The following is a 21,471-nucleotide window of genomic DNA, read 5'->3' as shown; positions in this document are numbered from 1 at the left end:
AGAAGTTCGCCAAGAAATGTTTCACATTTAAATGTGCCTCCCACTAAGCGCAGTGAAGCAAAGGCCCTTTCTGCAGAGATAAAGCATCAGCAGCCTTCCCCCTTGTACTCCCCCTCCTTATATTCGCCCGTGTCAGCATGTCAATGGGATGCTGACATGCTCGACGTGCCTCGACGACAGCGAAGTGGTAGTTCTGGTGCTGATGCTACTGCTCATTCTCCGGCCTTCCCGAAGCAGCTACGCGTAAATTGTATACCATCGCAGCAGCGGCCCACACAAGACATACAGTGCACGTTTGTTTACCCGGCTAGAAGTTGCACAAGAACTTGCCCTTGTCGGCTGCCGTAATATATGCACAACCCTGTGGCCAAGCCGACCCGCATGCGCACGCGGAAGAAAGGTTAATCGCAATAGCCTGTTGCATTGTAAGCACAGAGAAAGCGGCATTCAGGGAGAAGGCCGCAGCTCCTCGCTGTACTCAGGCATGCAAACAGCTCCCTCGTGAGATAGTGGGCTCCGGGAACGAGCGTTTCGGCGCATGGCAGTCGCGTGCCGCTTGCTTTGTGTACACGATGAGTGTGTACGGCGAGCAAAGACCAGACTAATTTGCTGCGACGAGGAGCAGAAACGAAGAGCTCACGGCTGCAGCCTGGTCTTGGATGCCCCACTTCCAGCGAGTCTGCGCCTCTCCCGTATACGCGTGCAATGGTTCAAAACTACAGAAAGCAGTCACGCTTGAACTTTTGTGCGTGGCTACAACATACTGCACAAATCTGAAGAACGATAGTTACAAGTGCTAAATCAAGAAAACCTAGAAAAATAGTCGCAAAAATACTTAAGCGCCACCAAATACCAAAATATATTCACGGACGAAAGGGACAGACCGCGTTGCGTGTATTTTTCTTTTCCTTTTGCTTCTTTCTTCTGTCTGACACATACTTCTGAGTCCCTGGTTAAAGTTAGGTACTCGAATTTTTTCAGAAAGTTCAGTACAGCTCGACTAGACCACGTAGGCAAAAAGTGTTATAGCTTAGCTTAGTAAAAGTTGGAGTTTGTATGTGGTGGAATGTCAAATATTTGGACATCAGGACTTGAATTGGTCCTGATGTCCAATATGTTGGAGATCAGGACCAAATAACACGGCAAAAATAACGTACCTAAAAGGTACTTTAAAAATGATAAGGTACTTAGGAATGATAAGCCAGCAACAAAACTTCAGAAATGCAAGCGAAATTACGTAGTTTGACGAGTGCGGCCGTAAGAACACGCCACTGCTGGACCGCTGCCATTTTGGACTGGTATTCCAGGCGCGCTGCATTGATTTTGCCCCTCACTTGACAGAGGGCGCTTGTATACGTTGAAAAAACTAAAAAAAATAGTTATCAACGGCAAATAGTGGGTGTTGGGGTTGGAGCAGACGACAACGAGTTGTCCAATATACTGGACAATTCCCCATAGCCGGGACTCAAGAGGATATAACATTCATGAGAAACAAATTATTGAATAAATGCGCAGTTTTTCTCGTTTGCCAAACAGCGTATCCGCTATGTATTGCAGACATTATTTACGATTTTCCTTACGTATGATCGTGAGTTTGTCTTTTCCGGAACAAATTCACTGTCTTAGATGAGGAGCTGAGCACGCTGCTTCCGTTGCCCTTTAGTACATAGCCATGACTGTTCAGGGAGCATTGTTATGGTGGTCATGTCTGTCTTTCTTACGTCAAAGAGTCTACAAACACATGAAAGAGCGCAGGTCGTGCGAGGCGTTCCTAGCCTTAGGCGCGTCCCGGTGAATAGACGCATCATCTCGCAAAGTAAAGCGATTCTTTGCGCTGTCTGTAACTTGTGCAACGTCGGAAAAAGCTATCATCATCATTATCCGGTGCGCGCTCTCATCATGCTTTCTGCAGTGAAGCTGTTAAAACTATCGGTATCTTATGATCCGTCGAACAAAACTCATCAGGCGGGTGTGCGCCGCAGCATCTGGGCAAGCCCTCTGCCGTGCACAGCAGGTGCAAGTGTCAAACGATAAGAACCTCTGAAACAGAGAGAGAGAAAGAAAGAAAGAAAGAAAGAGGAAGAGAGCAATAGAGAAATAAAGGGTATAAAGCCATAAAAAAGATAGGAAGACAGAAAAACATATGAAGCAAGCCGAGAGGCCTATACCTAGAAGAAGAAGAAGAAGTCGAAACAAGACAAGGGGCAGGTGGGAGAAGACAATAAAGAAGTTCGATAGAACAAGATGGAGTCTCTTGTGTTCATTTATTAAGTGAAGTTTTATTACATATTTTGGCGCAGTCGGCTTTGACGATCCATGATGTGGGTTACCTTCTTCGTTCAGCCAGCCACAGACAGCCTGGTCTTCACGAAGTACGCGCTCCCTGGAGATCCGCCAGTCGATCTTCCCGTCGACGTGACGACAGGTGAGCTCATCTCAGTAGTTCTCGGGAAGGCGTCTATGTCGCTCGACGAACTCTTGGAAAAAGAGACTGTGAAGATAAACCTTCAAGTCTCCCTTTTCAACCGCCTTGTGACATCGAAACTAGAGAAGCCAGCTGCATCGGAGCCAACTTCCCATGCGGACCTCTCCGTTGTTCTGCAGGCGATTCAAGCTCAGCAAAAAACAAGTTGTCCAACAAAATAAAATGATTCAAACTCTTTTATCGGCGTTCAGCTTGAGAGACAGCCGTCCTACTGAGCTTGTCAAACCTGAACCGTTTGATAGTACGTCGGGCAATCCAGAGGCGTGGATTAGTTTCTTTGAATACGCCTGTAAACACAACGGCTGGGACACCGACGAACAACGAGTGAAACATATGCTCCCGTTTTTGAGTGGCATCGCACGAAAATGGTACGAGCTGCGTATCATAGGACATGAATGTGATGCATGGAGCACATGGAAGGAGAGCTTCATCTCATCATTCCGTGGGAGCCCGCTTGAGCGATGGGATCAAGCCATTTTCTACCGCTACCGGTCTGGACCAGTGATCGAGTATTTCTTTGAAAAGCGTCGATTGCTCCTACTTGCAGAGCCGGACCTTCCACTGACTTCCGTTATAACGCTCGTCATACACGGCTTACCACGGGAATTGCAACGACAGGTTCAAGCTAGAGCGCCGAAAACTCTGGAGACATTGCGGCAGTCACTCCAAGATATGGCCTGTCATTGGACGGAGAGGACTGAAAAGTCGCATCGAGATGTTCAAGGGACAGGACGGTCAGGAAACAAGGAGTTTCGTGCGCAGCCACCAAAGTCTTCGCAAGCGGCAAGTCACCGCGAGTCGTTGCACACTACCGAGATGCAGTCTATGACGGAAGGACATATTTCGCAATTAGAAAAAAACTAATAAATGAGGGTTCTCAGTCTGACCCTAAGACACAAAACGAGACTGTTTGTTTGACTTCTCCAAGCTTGTTGCATATAGACCTGGAGGTCAATGGACAACGCATACGCGCACTGATAGACAGTGGCGCGTCTGTATCTATCCTCAAGAAAAGCAATGCTAATAATGAAGATGTATTCCGAGGGAGATCTGTTCTTGTGCGTGGATACGATGGAAGCGAGAAAGAGTATTGTGAGTGGGTACGTCTGAAAGTGACGTACAAGTCTAAAACTGCAGAAGTTGTTGCACTAGTTTTAGACGCAGTGGCGTACGACTTTCTCCTCTCTCGTCCAGATATGAAGCGGTTGAGATTGAATATTTATTGGAACGATGAAGTGTCTGTTGATAAAGAAGCTGACAAAGCGGAGCCGGCACACAAAGAGGACCACCTACGGATACCGAACAAAGACAGTGTAATTCCACAACTGTACCCCGAACTGGTTTGCTTGGGAGGGTATCCACCGGCGACTACAAATTTCGAGGTTCCCTTTCAGCTTTACGACAAAACAGTTGTGAAGAAAAAACCATATAACTTGACACGAGAGAAGAAAGCATGGCTAAAGGAAGAACTTCAAAAGATGTTAGATGCCAATGTAATTCGCCCGTCAGTAATAATAATAATAATAATATCTGGGGTTTAACGTCCCAAAACCAAAATATGATTATGAGAGACGCCGTAGTGGAGGGCTCCGGAAATTTCGACCACCTGGGGTTCTTTAACGTGCACCTAAATCTAAGTACACGGGCCTCAGATGTCTCCATTTGCCTCGCCTATTACCATTGCTCCAAAGGAAGACGGTAGCTGGCGCCTGTGCACGGACTACAGAGCAGTAAATAGCCAGACACTGCTGATTCCTTTCCCAATGCCGAGGATCGACACCATCATCGATGAAACGGGAGGCTGTACCTGCTTTTCTCGCATAGACCTGTGCAAGGGCTTCTGGCAGGTGCCACTACAAGAAGACACCAAGCAATACACCGCATTTACAACATCATTTGGCATATATGAATATAACCGCCTTCCTTTTGGATGGAAAAATTCACCGAGTTGGTTTCAGAAAATGATGAACGCAGTACTGGACCCCTACATTGGACGCTTTTGCAACGTCTATGTAGACGACATCATCATTTACTCTAAAAGTGAAAAGCTCCATGAAGAACACCTGGCTCATATACTGACAGTATTATCTGATGCTAGGTTAAAAGTTAATTTCAAAACGAGTGAGTTCTTCAAAACCAAGGTCACCTTTCTGGGCAGAGTTTTAGATGGAACAACGAAGAACACAAAGGAAGAATCCGTGACTCGCATTACGAAACTAGCAAAGCCGTACGACGTGCACTCCCTTCGTGTATTTCTAGGAATGGCGGGTCATTTTCGAGCCTTCATTCAAGATTATGCCCTGAAAAGTCGCTGCCTCACAAGACTGACGCAGAAGGATGTTCCCTTTTGTTGGACAGAAGAATGTGACAACGCCTACAGAGAATTGGTTCGCATAATTTCTTCTGATCCAGTGCTGTGCTTACCAGACTTTTCGCTGCCCTTCGAATTGAACACCGATGCCTCTCACTATGGAACAGGGGCCGTCTTGTATCAGCGAGATTCCTCACGACCACAAAACCAACAGCTTCGTGTAGTTGGATACTACAGCTACACATTCAACAAGACCGAATTAAACTACACGACAACAGAAAAAGAAGCTCTTGCCGTTTTAAAAGCCGTCCGCTACATCCGGTCATATTTGGAAGGCGTGAAGTTCAAGCTTTATACAGACCACGAAGCCCTAACGTATATATTAAGGATGGCGGAATTGAAAGGAAAGGTTGCCCGTTGGGTGGGTGAACTTCAGCAATTTGACTTTGAGGTAACTCATCGCACCGGAGCCTCCATGAAGGACGCGGATGCAATGTCGCGATTAGCGATTGTGCCCCCTGACGAAGAAGTTAATGCAGTGAAGATATGGGAAGGAACTGAGGTTTTGCAGCAAACTGAACATGGAAGAGTTGCCGTGCCAACTTCTTTAGTTCCAAAAATACTAGAGTTGTATCATGACAGCCCCGAATCAGGCGGACACGATGGCTTTTGGAGAACCTACATGAAATTGACAAAGAGGTTCACATGGCCTCGCATGAAGCAAGACACAAAGCACTATGTATCGTCCTGTCACAAATGCCAGATTAACAAAGTGAAATTCAAGCAACCAACGCAGAAAATGGCTATACCAAGACATTCTAACACGCCATTTGAAGTAGTTCATCTGGACTTTGCGGAACTACGGAAAAAGTCTGAACGAGTTCAGAGGACACAAGCTTTCCTCTTGTGCATTGATGAGTGCACCAGGATGCTCGCAGCAAGACCGGGCAAAGAAGACGCTAAAAGCGTGATTTCTTTACTGAGCAGGAAGATGTTCGACAACGTAAAGGTAATCGTCTCAGACAATGGACCTGCCTTCCGAAGTCGTCGGCTACAGGAATGGGCTGAAAAGCGTAACATCAAGTTGCGGTTCACTGCGCCCTATCATCCTGCCGCAAATGGGTTAGCTGAGCGGGCGATCAGAGACGTTAAGCAGTACATTAGTATGTATCCATCGTTTAAAGGTGGTTGGAAATGTTGTCTGGAAGCGGCAGTAGCTCACCACAACCGTTCATACACAACCGGACTGGGATGCACTCCTCTATTTGCTGCAACTGGGAGACCAAGATATCTGCCTGCGGACGTAAGCCTTGGCATTGACAAGAACATAAACCTCCAAGAAGCGGCAAGATCAAAAAGAAAGTGTATTAAGGTACCGTGAAAGAATGAAGAGAAATTTCGACAAGCGACAAAATACAGCATTTACCAGAACTCGAGGTCGGTGACTTAGTGCTGGTGAAAAGAGGACCGAGTCTCAACGCAGCCTACAAGGGCGCATTTCGCGTTATAAAGACGGCGAGTCAACAAGGACACTTGAAGACCATATGGTACATGGGTCCCAATGACACCATGGAATCCGCTGCCATTGGAAATATATTCAAGTATCATCCCAGGAGGGATGTAAACCATGCTGGGGGGAATGAAGCAAGCCGAGAGGCCTATACCTAGAAGAAGAAGAAGAAGTCGAAACAAGACAAGGGGCAGGGGGGAGAAGACAATAAAGAAGAAGTTCGATAGAACAAGATGGAGTCTCTTGTGTTCATTTATTAAGTGAAGTTTTATTACAACATATACAGAGAGAGCAAGAGAGAGAAACAAAGAAACAGAGAGAAAGCAAGAAAGAAAGAGATAGGAAGAAAGAAGGAGCGATAAAGAGAGAGAGAGAGAGGGAGACATAAAGGGAAGAAAGAGAAATAAATAAAGAAAGAGCGAGGAAGAGAAAGAAATTGATAGAGGGAGAAAGACGTAGAAAGAAACAGATAAAAAAAGGAGATACGAGTAACAGAGAGAAAGAGAAAAAAGAGAAGAAGAAAGAAAGAGAAAAATACGGAGAAAGAAGGAAGGCCGCCAAGCTCCGCTCTTCGTTCAGGCTCGGTGCTACTAGTACGAAGCTGCCATAATTTTTTCCATATTTTGTGCGCAATATAATGTCCATAATGGCGTTTAGCGCGAAATTCCCTTCTCTGCAAATTATTGTACGAAATTTATTGGGACGAGAAAAGCAGTATATACTGCCAGTGCACTTACCCAATTATTTTCACGTGATCGCGCTTCACGCTCAACACTGTTAGCAACGCTCGGCGCACGCTGCGCCGCAATGTTTGGGAAGCTTCGCGATTGTTTCAGATTGTTCCATTAAGACTACGCGCAGGACGTCCCTACGTCCCTCTTCATGTTTATTCAAAAGCTTACGCGAACACTAGCGATAATGCTGGAAGGTGCAATCACTGGTCTATCAATGACGTTGTGTTCAGCCGTGATCAGATCACCGACGGCCTACGACTGCGATCGCAGCTATCAGTGTACAGCGTGTCTTGCTTGTACTTTCACTTTTCTTTTCCTGGGCACAACTTCGCCCAATAAAGAGAGAACTACTACCGTGTTCATCGTCACGACCATGGGACAATATCATTTTAGCAAGCACACGGAATTTAAAAGACATTTGAGGAAAATATTCACGAACGACACGTATTCACGATTATAAGGGTAGAGTTAAGTGTAGTCACATTATAGAGGTCACGACCAATAGAACAAACTAATTAGAAAATTGATGGGCTGCAAACATGGCGTATTGGTCAACAAAGGAGCTTTGGTCAATTTAGCCCAGCATAAAGGTGAAAGAGTGAGGAAACTACTTCTTTCCGTAGAAGTGTTCCCTGCCAGATACATCGACCACTTCTTTCTTAAGTGCGGTTCTTGATATTACGGATGTAATATGTAGCGATTACCAGTTCGGCAGAACCTTCACTTACAACCCTATCTGTGAAGGTGTAAAGCGGGGTGTGCCGTCTTAGCATAACTTGAAATGAAAGGCGCGTATACGATGTATCTACAAACACAAAACAAAGGCACAAAAAGCCCAATATTAGGATTGTGCGAATATTCTAAACTCAGAATATTCAATTCGAATACGCATTTGACTCGCAAGGAAATTTTGCGATTCGCAATAGTCGAACACCACAAAACTTGAAAAGTGTTGGAGTCAACATAACGATGACATGCCTGTGCTGAATTTTGCCAAATTTGATGCTCAAACATACATATTAGATTTAGTAGCTACGTTCGCACTCATCCCTTTCCCCTATACTATTTTGCCAATGTGCTGGTACTATTCAAGGATAGTTGCAAGAGCATAAAATTGTGCATGATGCCGTGCCTGTTGTTGCAATAGAGTGCGAAACTATACTGACCAGAATTTCCCGAAAGGAAGGAAGATACGTCTAGAATAAGAAAAAAACCCTTTTACTCGGTTATTCTGAGATGAAGTACCCATAACGAACACTGTACATTTTGTCATTGCTCCTCGAAATTGAAAAGGGGGTTCTTGAAGCTAAATTTCCACATATGGCGAGGCAGTTTCACTTTTCCAGCTCTTTGGACTAGGGGCCAGGAGCTAGCAAGATGCATTGTACATAGGATGATTCGAGCCTTCTGCGTATTCAGTTGGTTCTTACTTAACCTCAGTGTGCTGCATATAGCTGTAGCGGATCATATTGGTGAAGACACTACGGTGCTCGCCATGATGCATTCCAGATCGAATGTCAAAAGCATTATTTTTCTTCGACTAATATGAATAGAATAGAAACGAAATTGCCGACGCAGTTGGAGCCTATGAATTGATAGTTTTAATGAAGCACCGAACATGACTCACTGTAAAGCAATTTAATATTTGATTACACGGCTACTTACAGTTCATTCCTGGAAGTCGGACAAAACAACGTATTACTTGATATTTTTTTGCCTTGAAATGTAATACCGAGTGCTTTGGAATTATTTTAGGCGAATTTGACACAGTTGTAGATAGTTCATCATAATTCGCTCCTGAAGGGGTTAGAGGATTCAGCTATGATTACAAGGGTCCCTCTGCAGTCGCTGGACTCTGGGACCCTTGTCAGCATACCTCTAACAATGAAATTGTGTATTGTCTTTTGAACGAATAATAAACTCAAATTGACGATTAAAACCTCAGCCTAGTGTGTCTTGTGAGCGACTGTTTTTTGGGGTACTAATGTTTGGGGACATGCACAATGGTGTCCCTGCTTCCAGAACACACTGAGCAGCTATTTATCTTTCATTACAACATTAAATAACTGCATGCGTGATAGTGTCAAGGAATAGATTTTGCAATGCATAAATAATATTCTTTGCTAGAAAACTCTTACGTTTTCCCGTGTGTTTGGTTAAAGTGCTTTTTTTTAAAACTCGGTAGTTGTACTATTCGTACTCAAAAGTATTCGACAAATATTTGATCCGATTCTTGCATGAGTTTGATTGTTCTATTTCGCTTCGAAGTTGACAATATGATATTCGGCACCCACACCAAACATGTCTCCGTAATACGTGTCATGGTCTACGTGGTGTACGCCTACACGAAGCATTGCCAGAGTATGAGTATTATTGACAATATTGTCACGTGGTCGTGACGTCGACGAAGACAGCAGTCGGCGTTTGCAGAATGAAACTGTTTATTTCGCCGAACTTGTGGCCGGGAAAATGAGAACTAGAACTACAGCAATACAGGCTGTACAATGATAGCGGCGAACAGGGCGTCGTCCGTCGATCAACTGACAAGCAGTCAAGCGCGTCGGCTTTTATACAGGCGCTATCGAACTTTCCAGCGATATCGCTGGTGGCGGCGTTATCTCTCGACAAAGCTGGAACATTCTCGTGCGGCGCGCAATCTTAACAGATTGTTCCAAAACAATCGCGAAGCTTCCTACACATCACGGCGAGGCTTGCGCAGCGCGTTGCCCACAGTCTTTGTGGGTGAAGCTTACACTCATGAAATATAAGACTCGCGGCAATGCCCCCCTCTGAAAAAGCATCGTCCCGATGCTTAAAAACAGAACATGAATACATGCAATACTAAGAAAACTAATAAAGAAAGCTAACATTAGAGTCCTCAGGTACGCTAACGAGCATAGTACGGTTTAAGGCGCACCACATGCACGACCTCGGGTCGAGCTCGGCGCCTCTGGGAGTTCGTGATGCCGTCGGGGACAACCTCGTAGTCGAGTACGCCGAGACGTCGAAGTACCCTGTACGGTCCGAAGTATCGTCGAAGAAGCTTCTCGCTCAGTCCGCGTCGTCGTATTGGCGTCCAGACCCAGACACGGTCGCCGGGCTGGATGAAGCATCGTCGAAGATTGTAGCGACGGCTGCCGGTGTGCTGCTGGGTCTTGATGCGCAGGCGGGCCAGCTGTCGAGCTTCTTCGGCACGTTGTAGGTAAGCGGCGGCGTCGACACTTTCTTCGTCGGTGACGTTGGGTAACATGGCGTCGAGCGTCGTCGCCGGGCTCCTTCCGTAGACCAACTTGTACGGCGTCATCTGCGTCGTTTCTTGGACGGCCGTGTTGTAAGCGAAGGTCACATACTGAAGGACGGCGTCCCACGTCTTGTTCTCAACGTCGACGCACATAGCGAGCATATCGGCGATGGTCTTATTTAGACGCTCGGTGAGGCCATTGGTCTGGGGGTGATAGGCAGTGGTGCGGCTGTGGCTCGTCTCGCTGTACTTCAAGATCGCCTGAGTTAGCTCCGCAGTAAAGGCGGTACCTCTGTCTGTGATGAGGACCTCTGGGGCACCATGACGCAAGACGATGTTCTCCACGAAGAACTTGGCTACCTCGGCGGCACCCACTTTGGGCAAGGCCTTTGTCTCGGCGTAGCGGGTCAGGTAGTCAGTCGCTTGTTGCCGGAAGTCGAATCCACTTGTTGCCGGAAGTCGACGTCGGGAACGGCCCCAGTAGGTCCATCCTGATTTGCTGGAACGGCCGGTGAGGTGGATCGATTGGCTGCAGAAGTCCCGCTGGCTTAGTCGGCGGTGTCTTCCGTCGCTGGCAATCTCGGCAAGTCTTAACGTAGTGGGCGACGTCGGCAGCAAGGCGTGGCCAGTAGTATTTTTCCTGTACTCTGGCGAGCGTTCGGGAAACACCGAGGTGTCCAGCCGTCGGGTCGCCGTGTAGGGCCTGGAGGACTTCTGGCCGCAATGATGATGGCACGACGAGAAGGTAGTCGGTTCAGTATCGACGAGAGCGGTGACGTTGTGGCCGTCGATCAGAACGTCGAGGTCGCTAGTCCGCCGTCTTGCGTTGCGGTTACGTCGCGGCGTCGGGTCACGGCTGCGTCGGTTTGCACCGCTGCTTCCGCGTTGCGTCGTCAGGTCTGCTTCCGGTCGCAAAGTTTCGTCTTCAGGACGTCGTTCGGCGTGCGGCGGGGGCTCGGAACTTCGTCGCGGCGTCGTCGTCGACGGCGGAGGATCTTCAGCATTTCGTCGTTCAGCAACCGCACCTCCATCGGTTGCTGCCCTTAGTTTTCCGGATACGGGCTAGGCGACCGGCCCCGGTTTGGGCCAGTGTACGGCCGGCGGTGCGGTGACATGCAGCGGCCGGGCGACGGCGAGCGGGAAGGTCGTCGTTCTTGCCACTGTGTTCCGGTCCGGTAGTCGTTGATGTCGCGCGGCCGTTCGCCTGGCTGCGGGCGCGGCGCGTTGATAGCGAATCCGCGTAGTCCCATCTGTCGGTACTGGCAGCGACGGTACGTGTGGCCGGCCTCTCCGCAGTGGTAGCAGATCGGGCGGTTGTCGGAGGCACGCCAGACATCGGTCTTCCTCGGGGTGTTGCGCTGGCCGACAGGTGGTCGGTAGGGCGTCGGTGGCGGCGGCGGCGTCTGGCGACGGTACTGCGGCGGTGTGGCGTCTTCGCGGGGGCGTGGAGGAGGAGCATGACGGCAGGCTGCAGCAGCATAGCTAATAGCTGGCGGCTGCGGCTCTGCTAGCTGAGGCGCGCCGAGTGAATGCTGGATCTCCTGGCGCACGACGTCGGCGATGGACTCTACTTGAGGTTGCGACGAAGGTAGAATTTTTCGCAACTCCTCTTGCACGATTGCTCGAATCGCCTCACGCAGGTCGGCGGGTCCTAGGGGCTTGAACGTCGGCGTAGCTTGTAGCCGAGAAGCTGCGGTTGTATTGCCGCGTTCGCATCTCAAGCGTTTTCTTGATCGCGGAAGCCTCCGATGCAAATTCAGCGACCATCTTCGGCGGGTTCCTTATCAATCCAGCGAAGAGTTCCTGTTTGACACCCCGCATGAGGAACCTCACTTTCTTCTCTTCGGGCATACTTGGGTCGGCGTGTCGAAACAGGCGATTCATCTCTTCCGTGTAGATGGCAATATTTTCATTGGGCAGCTGCACACGGGTCTCCAGCATAGCCGCGGCCCGTTCCTTGCGGACCACGCTCGTGAACGTGCTTAGGTACGTCGTCCGAAAGAGATCCCATGTTTGTAGGGCGGATTCTCGGTTCTCGAACCACGTCCTCGCGGCGTCTTCTAGGTAGAAGTATACGTGGCGCAGCTTGTCCTCGCAGTTCCAGTTATTAAATGTTGAGACCCTTTCAAAGGTCTCGAGCCAAGTCTCGGGGTCTTCACATGGCGAACCACGGAACGTCGGCGGCTCCCTGGGTGGCTGCATCACGATCGTCGTAGGGGGCACTGCGTCAGTCATCGTCTCGGCGGTCGATGTGACGGTCTTCGGCTGCCTGGCGTTTTCGGGAAGGAGCCCGTACTCTGGCTGTAGTCCCTTCTGCCGGCGGCTGGTTCGAGGATTCGGGTTGTCCTTAGAGTCGTCTTCTTCGCGACTTGGGCTTGGGTCAGCGCTCCGCGGTGGTGTCCGGATCATGAAGCAGCACCTCCACCAGATGTCACGTGGTCGTGACGTCGACGAAGACAGTAGTCGGCGTTTGCACAATGAAACTGTTTATTTGGCCGAACTTGTGGCCGGGAAAATGAGAACTAGAACTACAGCAATACACGCTGTACAATGATAGCGGCGAACAGGGCGTCGTCCGTCAATCAACTGACAAGCAGTCAAAGCGCGTCGGCTTTTATACAGGCGCTTTCAAACTTTCCAGCGATATCGCTGGTGGCGGCGTTATCTCTCGACAAAGCTGGAACATTCTCGTGCGGCGCGCAATCTTAACAGATTGTTCCAAAACAATCGCGAAGCTTCCTACACATCACGGCGAGGCCTGCGCAGCGCGTTGCCCACAGTCTTTGTGGGTGAAGCTTACACTCATGAAATATAAGACTCGCGGCAATATTTCCAAGCGGTATAGCTTCCCAAAATGGCGTGCATGTGCGTAGAGTAGACGTAAGTGCTTCGAAAACTATTTAAAGAATTCTGGAGGCTAGCTTAATCCTTGACTTATGTGCCTGTTAGCGGTACTCGCACCTCGTCGTTCGTGCGCTCTCGTACATTCCTTGGTGTACTTGGGTATTTCTCGCGCTGCCGAAGCAAATCTCAGAGGCTACGTAGAAAGAAGCGCGTGCTTGAGATCCACTCCCGGCAGGTGGCGCAACGATCTCAGCTGCTCACAGTGGTTCATTCGACTCAATCAATTATTGGCAACAATGGTACTTACAGTTCATATGCCCCAAAGTGAAGTTATGCTCTTATATGTTTCCAACACTGACCCAGAACCACCCATTCCTTTTTTAGGACTCATTTCATGAACTTTTCATGAAACCGGAAATTGGTGCTCGACCGGATGTATTCGGCAGAGAAACATAAGTGTCACTTGCTGCTCGTGCCACAAATAAAGTTTTGATAATTTTTCACCCAAGCGATTGCTTTCATACGTAATAAATGAGGAAGAAGTATGAGCTTGTACGCTAAGCTATGTAGCCTAGGAAAACTATGATGTATTGCTTTTGGCCTGGCCATTCCACAACTTGTAAATATATGGTCTACCAGAGTATATTACTAGAATAAAATGTGATTGCTGTCGCTTATTCTGGCTCAAAAGTTTATGAGTTGTTGCGGAATTAAAAACCTGCACCAGAACACTAACTATCACACTGTCCAAGTTCATTGGGCGTCGGCCCCCTTCTGTCTTGTCAGCAATGAGGTCGGCCTGACAGCAGTATCAAGCTTTCGCCTCCCGAGTCGATGACCCAAGTTAAGTTAAAAGGGGGAATGAGATGATACAGGAAAGTGGGTGGTTGGCACGTTTCGTGACATTAGTCAACAGTATAGATTACTCAGACCCACTACTCTGCGGTGCCAAAATAACCAACGGTAGGAGCTCGCAAACGGTAAGGCTCCTTTCCAACACCAATTATGCGCTCCAATATCGACCGTAATACGTTTACACATGAGTGCAAGCTGTGCCAAGACGCCAGGCAACAACTTTTATTTCCTATGCGGCTGCTCCAGTGAACGAATCCATGGTATTCCAAATGGCTTGGAAATTACCACGACGTAGCAGTGGGAGGCCATAATTCTGAATTTGGACCCAGACGAGCAGGTGTCGATTAAAGGGCGGGCAGAGGCAGCCGTGGCGAGGCAGCGGGTTCCGACAGGATAAACCGCCGTCGCCTCGCGCATCTGAACGAACCGCGAGCCATTGGATTCAATAAAAATCACAGTATATGCACGGAGTGAATGATGATGAGTGGGCGAAGCTGCGGAGGTTCATCGGTAAAACCGTGAACGTTCCGTGAACTCTGACTAAAACGCGTTCTTGGGCTAGTTGGTGCATGGTCTGATTGGTTTGTGCCTCCAAATTTTTGTCAGACCGTGAACTCTGCCCAGTACATCATCACCGACGTGAGATCGGGCGCGTTTATACTAAAGGTTCGATGAGTTATGACGACTTGCAGCTCACTTAAATTTTACATGTACGCTGTGAATTTTCATTGTTTAGAAAACCATTGCTTTAGAAAACATCTGGCGTCTTTCGTTAAGCAGCTGGCGTCATTTCGTTTTGCTTTAGAAACATCTGGCGTTCCTTCGTTTTTGCTTTTAGAAAACATCTGGCGTCTTTCGTTGGTTTATTTCATCAATCAACGGCCAGTTTCATCAATCAAGGAAGCCAGTTTTCCTCTACCTTTAACGCTAACAGTGCTAGGTAGCGCCGCTCGAACCAATGGTAGGCCATGTGGAACAGTCTTTTACTGTACGATGAAATTATATATTGTAGTATGTAATCTTTTGTGAGCTTGTAGGTGACAAATAAACCCTCGCGTACTGCCCAAACGCATCAGACCTGCTGAAATTGGGACCTTCGCAATAAAAGGAACCAAACAAGGGCATTGAATCGAGGGGCCCATTTTTACGGCGAAATCGTTAGTTTCTGCTGGTCAGAATTTTCATGTCGTCCATTCATACTCACCACAAAATGTCGGCTGTAGATAAGGTAAGCTAACGCTAGTGCAATGAAGAACCTACCAACACCATCTTTTTACTACTTTCTCAATTAAATACATAATGTGCGGCGTAAGGGAACTGTGAACTTGAACGCTTTTTCTTATTGAGGCGCTAGCCAGGAGTCAGCGGGCATTCATATGAAGTGAGTCGCTGTCCGCGATTAATAACGCACCAGTGCGATGTCAGCGCACCCCAAAGATGTTTCACTATGGATTACCCTACGGTGTTTTACTGTGGAGCCCTACATTCCTCGGCCCTTAACAGGGCTATCCGCAGTGGAATGTCGCAGTATCGTAGCATATTTACATCAATTCAGTGTACTATTTCGCGAACCAATGCAAGTTATAAATTCTGTTGAATGATCTTCATATCATTACTACATGAAACAAAATGCAAGAAAAAAAACGTGCAAGCACAAAGATAGCATTAACTGCTCAGATAACAGAGGGCCGAAGCAAATTTGTAGATTTGTGATAACGAAATCTTTTTTCGCGACTGGTAACCCTAAGGTCTCGGGATTAAACCGCGGCCGGAGCAGCCACATTCCGATTGAGGCTAAATGCTTGACGCCTGGGATCTTAGATTTACGTGTAAGTTAAAGTTGACCAGGTTGAGAAAATTTCTGGAGCTCTCCACTATGGCGTCTCTCATAATCATACCGTGGTTTTGGAATGGATGACCAGAACAATTATTGTCATTATTATTACAGAATCTTTGCATCAAGTTTCAGGGGCGAAGCTCCTTAAGGCGGCACCCCTTCGTCCCTCGTAGTCGTAGTAGCGCGTAACCAGTCGTAACGCTAGTACCAGATCTTGACCTCCAAGGTGGTGCCGGTGGGAGATTTTTCCTGTGCGTTGTTGAACAATAAAAAATTCGCAGCGTGCGCGTTAACTAAAAGCCGAATTCTTCTGTCTCTCATTCCCCAATAGCAGCCATTGGCATGTTCCAGTAGGAAACGTTAGTAGAAGTAGAAGTGTAAGTGTTAGCTAAAAGCCGACTTCTTCTGTCTCTCATTCCCATTAGCAGCCATTGTTTACCTCCAAGGTAGTGCCTGGTGAGATTTCTCCTGTGCGTGATTAAACAATAAAAATTTTGTTCAAAACACCGTTGATTGATGAAATAAACCAACGAAAGACGCCAGATGTTTCTAAAGCAAAACGAAAAGACGCCAGCTGCTTAACGAAAGCCGCCAGATGTTTTCTAAAGCAACGGTTTTCCAAACAATGAAAATTGACAGCGTACATGTAAAATTAAAGTGAGCTGCAAGTCGTCATAACTCATCGAACCTTTAGTATAAACGCGCCCGATCTCACGTCGGTGATGATGTACTGGGCAGAATTGACGGAAGATTCACGGTTTACCGATGAACCTCCGTAGCTTCGCCCACTCATCATCATTCACTCCGTGGATATGCTGTGATTTTTTTGGCAAGTTTGTTAAGGTGGTGGCCTGCGTCGCGCAACAGCGTGTAAATAGGCCCGTGCGTCTGTCTGTACAGTAGCAATCGTATTGCTATTTGTGTCAATGTTTCTTTCTGCTTCGGCTGCAGTGCTGTACCAAGATGCAGCGTGCCCTCGGAAAGAGTGAATGCTCTTGCTTATTATTTTTTTTCAGGGGCCTCTAAGTCACTGAAGAGTACTGGGATACCTATTGAAGTCGCGAATCTATTAAAAAAGCATTCGGTTAATAGCTATGACGCTAAAAGGTAAGTGAACGAGCTCTTTGGGATGTCAGGCACCCCTACAAAAGCGCAGATGACGCAGAGACAAAAGAGACTTCAGATTGTGCGAGAGTGAGCGCCTACACAAACTTAGGACGATACTCCTAATCATGGTGTCATGCTTGGTGTCCACGTGTCTCTTCGCTAGACGGTCTCTAGTGCACAGCTTCTCTAAAGCCCTTTTGCGGCATTTGGTGTGTTCTCCTCACTGTCAGCAAAAAATGAAACAATGAACTAAAAAGTTCTGAAAGGTACTTGACTTTCCTTCCTACATAGTTACGGAAGAAAATGAGTCGAGCTTACAAATAAAGGTGCTGTAAAACACCCGGAGAGGGAAACAAGTTCACAAAAGAAAGCGGAGTCGCCGGTTGGCTGAGCTCGCAGTAAAGCACGCAACTGAAGTCGATGTTTTTACTCAAGTAAGGGCACACAACTTCACATGAATTTGGGGACCAGGATGTCGTAAAGTTATTAAATTCAAATCCCGCTATTATCCTAGGAACCCATATCTCTCACTGCGCGGTCACGGCGCGGACACGTGCACTGTAGGAGTGCGTGATGCGCTGTCGTTTGCTGATCTGTGTCGCAAATTTCCTGTGATACTTTTACTACGTTTCGATTGCCTTGCTTCACAAAGTGTCCGTAAAATTAAATATAAGCGGGCTTCACGCTGATACTCTCAAAATTACCCAAAAAGTTGTCGTTCATGTTTCTTGTAATTGTATGTGAGCCTACACATCAGCGAGTTAATTTACGCGGCTGTCATTGACACAGCGCGTCTACAAAGTAGATAGCAGGTATTAGCTAAGGACACGGGAAGGGAGTGACTGAGATGCTGGTCTTGATAAGTCTGTCCGTTGTTGGAAGACAACTTTTATTCTACAATCCCTCCATGTATATTTACATTTATACAGGATGGGAAATAAACACTTCACGTTTCAATTAAATAAAGGTGATAGACGCTGTAAGGGCTCACACGGCGCAATCTCGCCCTTCGGCCAAATCCTTCTCAGGTACAATAATTCTATTTTAGGTATTTTCAAGGTATTAGACTGTGACCGACTGCATCATAAACACAAAATTGGTGCTTTCCATTTATACGAAGAATTGTGTGTCGCTTCAGAAACGTTTCAGTTTCTCAAAAACTCTTGCATATACACAAGTGGCATCTTTATTGTCATGAAGCAAGACTTAAAGTCAATTATTATGTATGTGACAGTGCTACTGCTGCAGACGAGTAGCACTGGGAATTTGCCAGGAATGTCATATTTAACTAGGAATAAAAGTTTCAACCAGTCTCTCAATTATCTGAACCCAATATTTAGAAAAATTCACTGTCTTGAAGCACATGCAGGAATACGTAATAGAATTCATGTTAATGTTATTTTTACGAGTAATCTGTCCTGCCAAAGTCCGCACCAGTGCAAAAAAGAAAAAAAAGCGGACAGGTCACTTTTAATATCTGCATGAATACATAGCAAAAGTCCAAAACGCGTCCCGGGACATTTTGTAATACCAGTATTGCGCCAGAAAAGAAACAGGTTCAACTGCTTGCTACACTGACACCTGGGTAAGTGGTTTTCGAAAAATTAAGCGCCCATCACTTGATTGACTGATTCTGTATGCTTTGCAAGCAAACATATTACCCTACTTAATGTGACAGTTATAAGCGAAATTCAGTAACACGGAAATTGTTTCATTACGATCATTTATTAGGGCCCGCAGCACTTCATTTGGGAAGATATATACCTTCATAGGGTATGCAAAGAATGCATGCGTCGACAGATTGCTTGCACTAGCATAAAAAAGCTTTAGGCAAACTTAATGTTTTAAGTGTCTTTAATTCCGCTAGACCTTTGGATTCACTTAGGTAGACAACAGGCTATGTTATGGTTATAATCATCCACAACTTCAGCGTACGCACACAATCCATCATGAATGGCTTTCTCACCGCCATCCTCTCTAACGAGTGACTTGACGAGTGAAAAACTTGGAGGACGCTTGAAGTTCGCGTTGAAGAGCAGAACACGACAGCGCAAACGGTCCCCACGCACATCTCCTTCTCAACTACTAACCTGCCTTCGGTTCTTGGTTAATGCGCAACCGTGCAGCAAAGAAATGAACGTCTGTGCGCGCAACCTTGGCCATTTTAAACCACCCTAAAATAGATGGATGGATGGATGGATGGATGAATAAACTTTGTTACCACCCTAAAATGGCTAGTGGAAATACAGTAGCGGGGCGCCCACTCCACCATAATTCATCCTTTTGCGAACCAGCGAACGACCCACTGCGCGTCCGTAAGGCAGCCCGCAAAACTACGCAGCTGATGCCTTTCTTCATGCTTCTGCTGCTGATGATGATGATTACATATGTCGGAGCGCTTTGTAATGGGTGGTTCTTTTAAACACCCGCTCGTTGCGCAATTCACATGTGTTGGCGTCTGGCGCGATTCTACGCTTCTTCCACGCAATATTACATGCGCTAAGGAGACTTCTCCCACTACATGACATGCCTATGGTGTTTTTTTTTTTTCCAAAGGAGTTTCAAGCAATGGCGTGGTTCTGTGGCAGAACACCTGCTTGCCACGCAGAAGGTCACGGTTCATTTCTCACTCAAACCGCAAGTTTTTATTATTGATTTCATTTGAATCTTTGTCAATCTTTGGTCACGGACAACGCTGATTTTTCGCTCACAACTAAGGACACCGACGCCGACACCGGAATTGCTGCGGAACAAGCCCTTTAACGCTATTGCGATAATAAAAACAGCCCTGCAAAAGATATTTGCCATCTTCATGTCACACACCCTTAAAAAAACCTTCTGCTCTTTCAATGAACTCATTTCATTAATTTTCAATATATATGCTCACAGTTAAATGGCCCATATCATTAATTGTATTTATTCTCGAATAACATATGGGCCCTATTCAACTGTCAACTTCAACGATTACTTTATTTTCATACGAGTTTTAGCTTTTTCTTGTGCTTTGGTAACACTCGAGCCAGTGCTAAACAAGTGGTAGGCTGAAGGTGAATTCCGGTGTGCTGTTGTGAAGCATAAAGTCGCTAGGTACTAGCGACGTAAAATCGTTACGCCTCCTTTCATGACAAAGACCTAGACGCTTCGTAATACTCGGAACAATGTAAGCACCGCAGATTTATTGTACATTTTTTCAATAACTGTAGACTGTACGGCGCAACTAATCGACGGGACACAAGAAAGGCACATACACAGCCTAATCTAGGTGGCTTGGCATTGGCTACAGATTCCTTTGTGCAATCTTCTTTGTTTTTCTCTTTATCTTCTGTCGCTCGCTTTCTCCCCTCTCATGTCTCTGTATTTATTCCGTCGAAAAGGGAATAAAATTCATTGTTGAAAGTTATCGTTCTGTTGTATTTGTATCTTTTATGTGTCCTGACGATTGGTTGCGCTATACAATCCATAGTCATGCTTTACCAACGCACCCAGTCTTCATGCTTAGCATGTTCTTGAATAAAGTGAAAATTGTTACGCGAAGTTCGAGGGATTACGCTTATCATGTATTTAATCTGCGGAATAGTTCTTACCGTTCAATACAAAAGATAAAATCATTGGCTAAATCTGCAAATCAATGCGCGCAAATGCTTATGCAATAATAAACGCGCGACGTGATACAGGGGCAGGACGAATCGAATTTTTCATTTGCTTTTGACTGAATACTAAGTAAAGTTTTTAAGAAATGGAAAGTCTGTCCATGCTGCGGCCTTGATAAATTGCGTCGTGTTAGTGAGAGAACGTTTTTTTCTTACTTTGCCGATGTCAAAAGAGGACGCGATAAAGCTCGAACGTAAAAAATTGGTTCACCACGCTTAAAATAGCATCCTGCACAGTAGGTTGAGAAACGCCAAAACGTATTTTTGTGTTTGAATTCACAGGTCAAATCCCTATAAATTTATTTATTTATTTATTTATTTATTTATTTATTTATTTATTTATTTATTTGTTTATTTATTTATTTATTTGTCAAACACTGTCAGCCTTTCCCAGGCCACCGCAGGGAGTGGGTCGAAAGGTACACACAGAAGTACAGTGCACAATATATCAAGGAAGACATTAATAATGACAACCAAAACAACAAACAATGCATAAACCTCGCAATCCGGCGAAGAAAAAATATATACAAAAAAATACCGCTATGCTATAGCGTACAAAAATACTCTTCTACCCTTTCCACAAAGCTGTCTACGCTATTCATGCCAATAATTTCTTGGGGCAACGTGTTCCATATTTCAATGGAAGCCGGAAAGAATGAAAATTTGAGTGTGCCGCAGCGTGTCACGTATTGCCTGATGTGCTTATCACGGCACTTTCTACGGGAGTGACGATGCGGTGGTTTCAAGTGCTCGTGCTTATCTATGTTCATATGATCATTATAAAGCAAGAAAAGAAATGTCACCGCTGACACCCGCCGCCGGCAGGCAAGTGTAGGAATTCCTGCGGCATTTGGAAGATCAGTGACACTATCATGACGGGAATACTCTGATAAAATA

The sequence above is a fragment of the Rhipicephalus sanguineus genome, chromosome 3, assembly GCF_013339695.2.
Source record: "Rhipicephalus sanguineus isolate Rsan-2018 chromosome 3, BIME_Rsan_1.4, whole genome shotgun sequence".
NCBI lineage: Eukaryota > Metazoa > Arthropoda > Arachnida > Ixodida > Ixodidae > Rhipicephalus > Rhipicephalus sanguineus.
Note: the sequence above shows the minus strand (reverse complement) of the source record.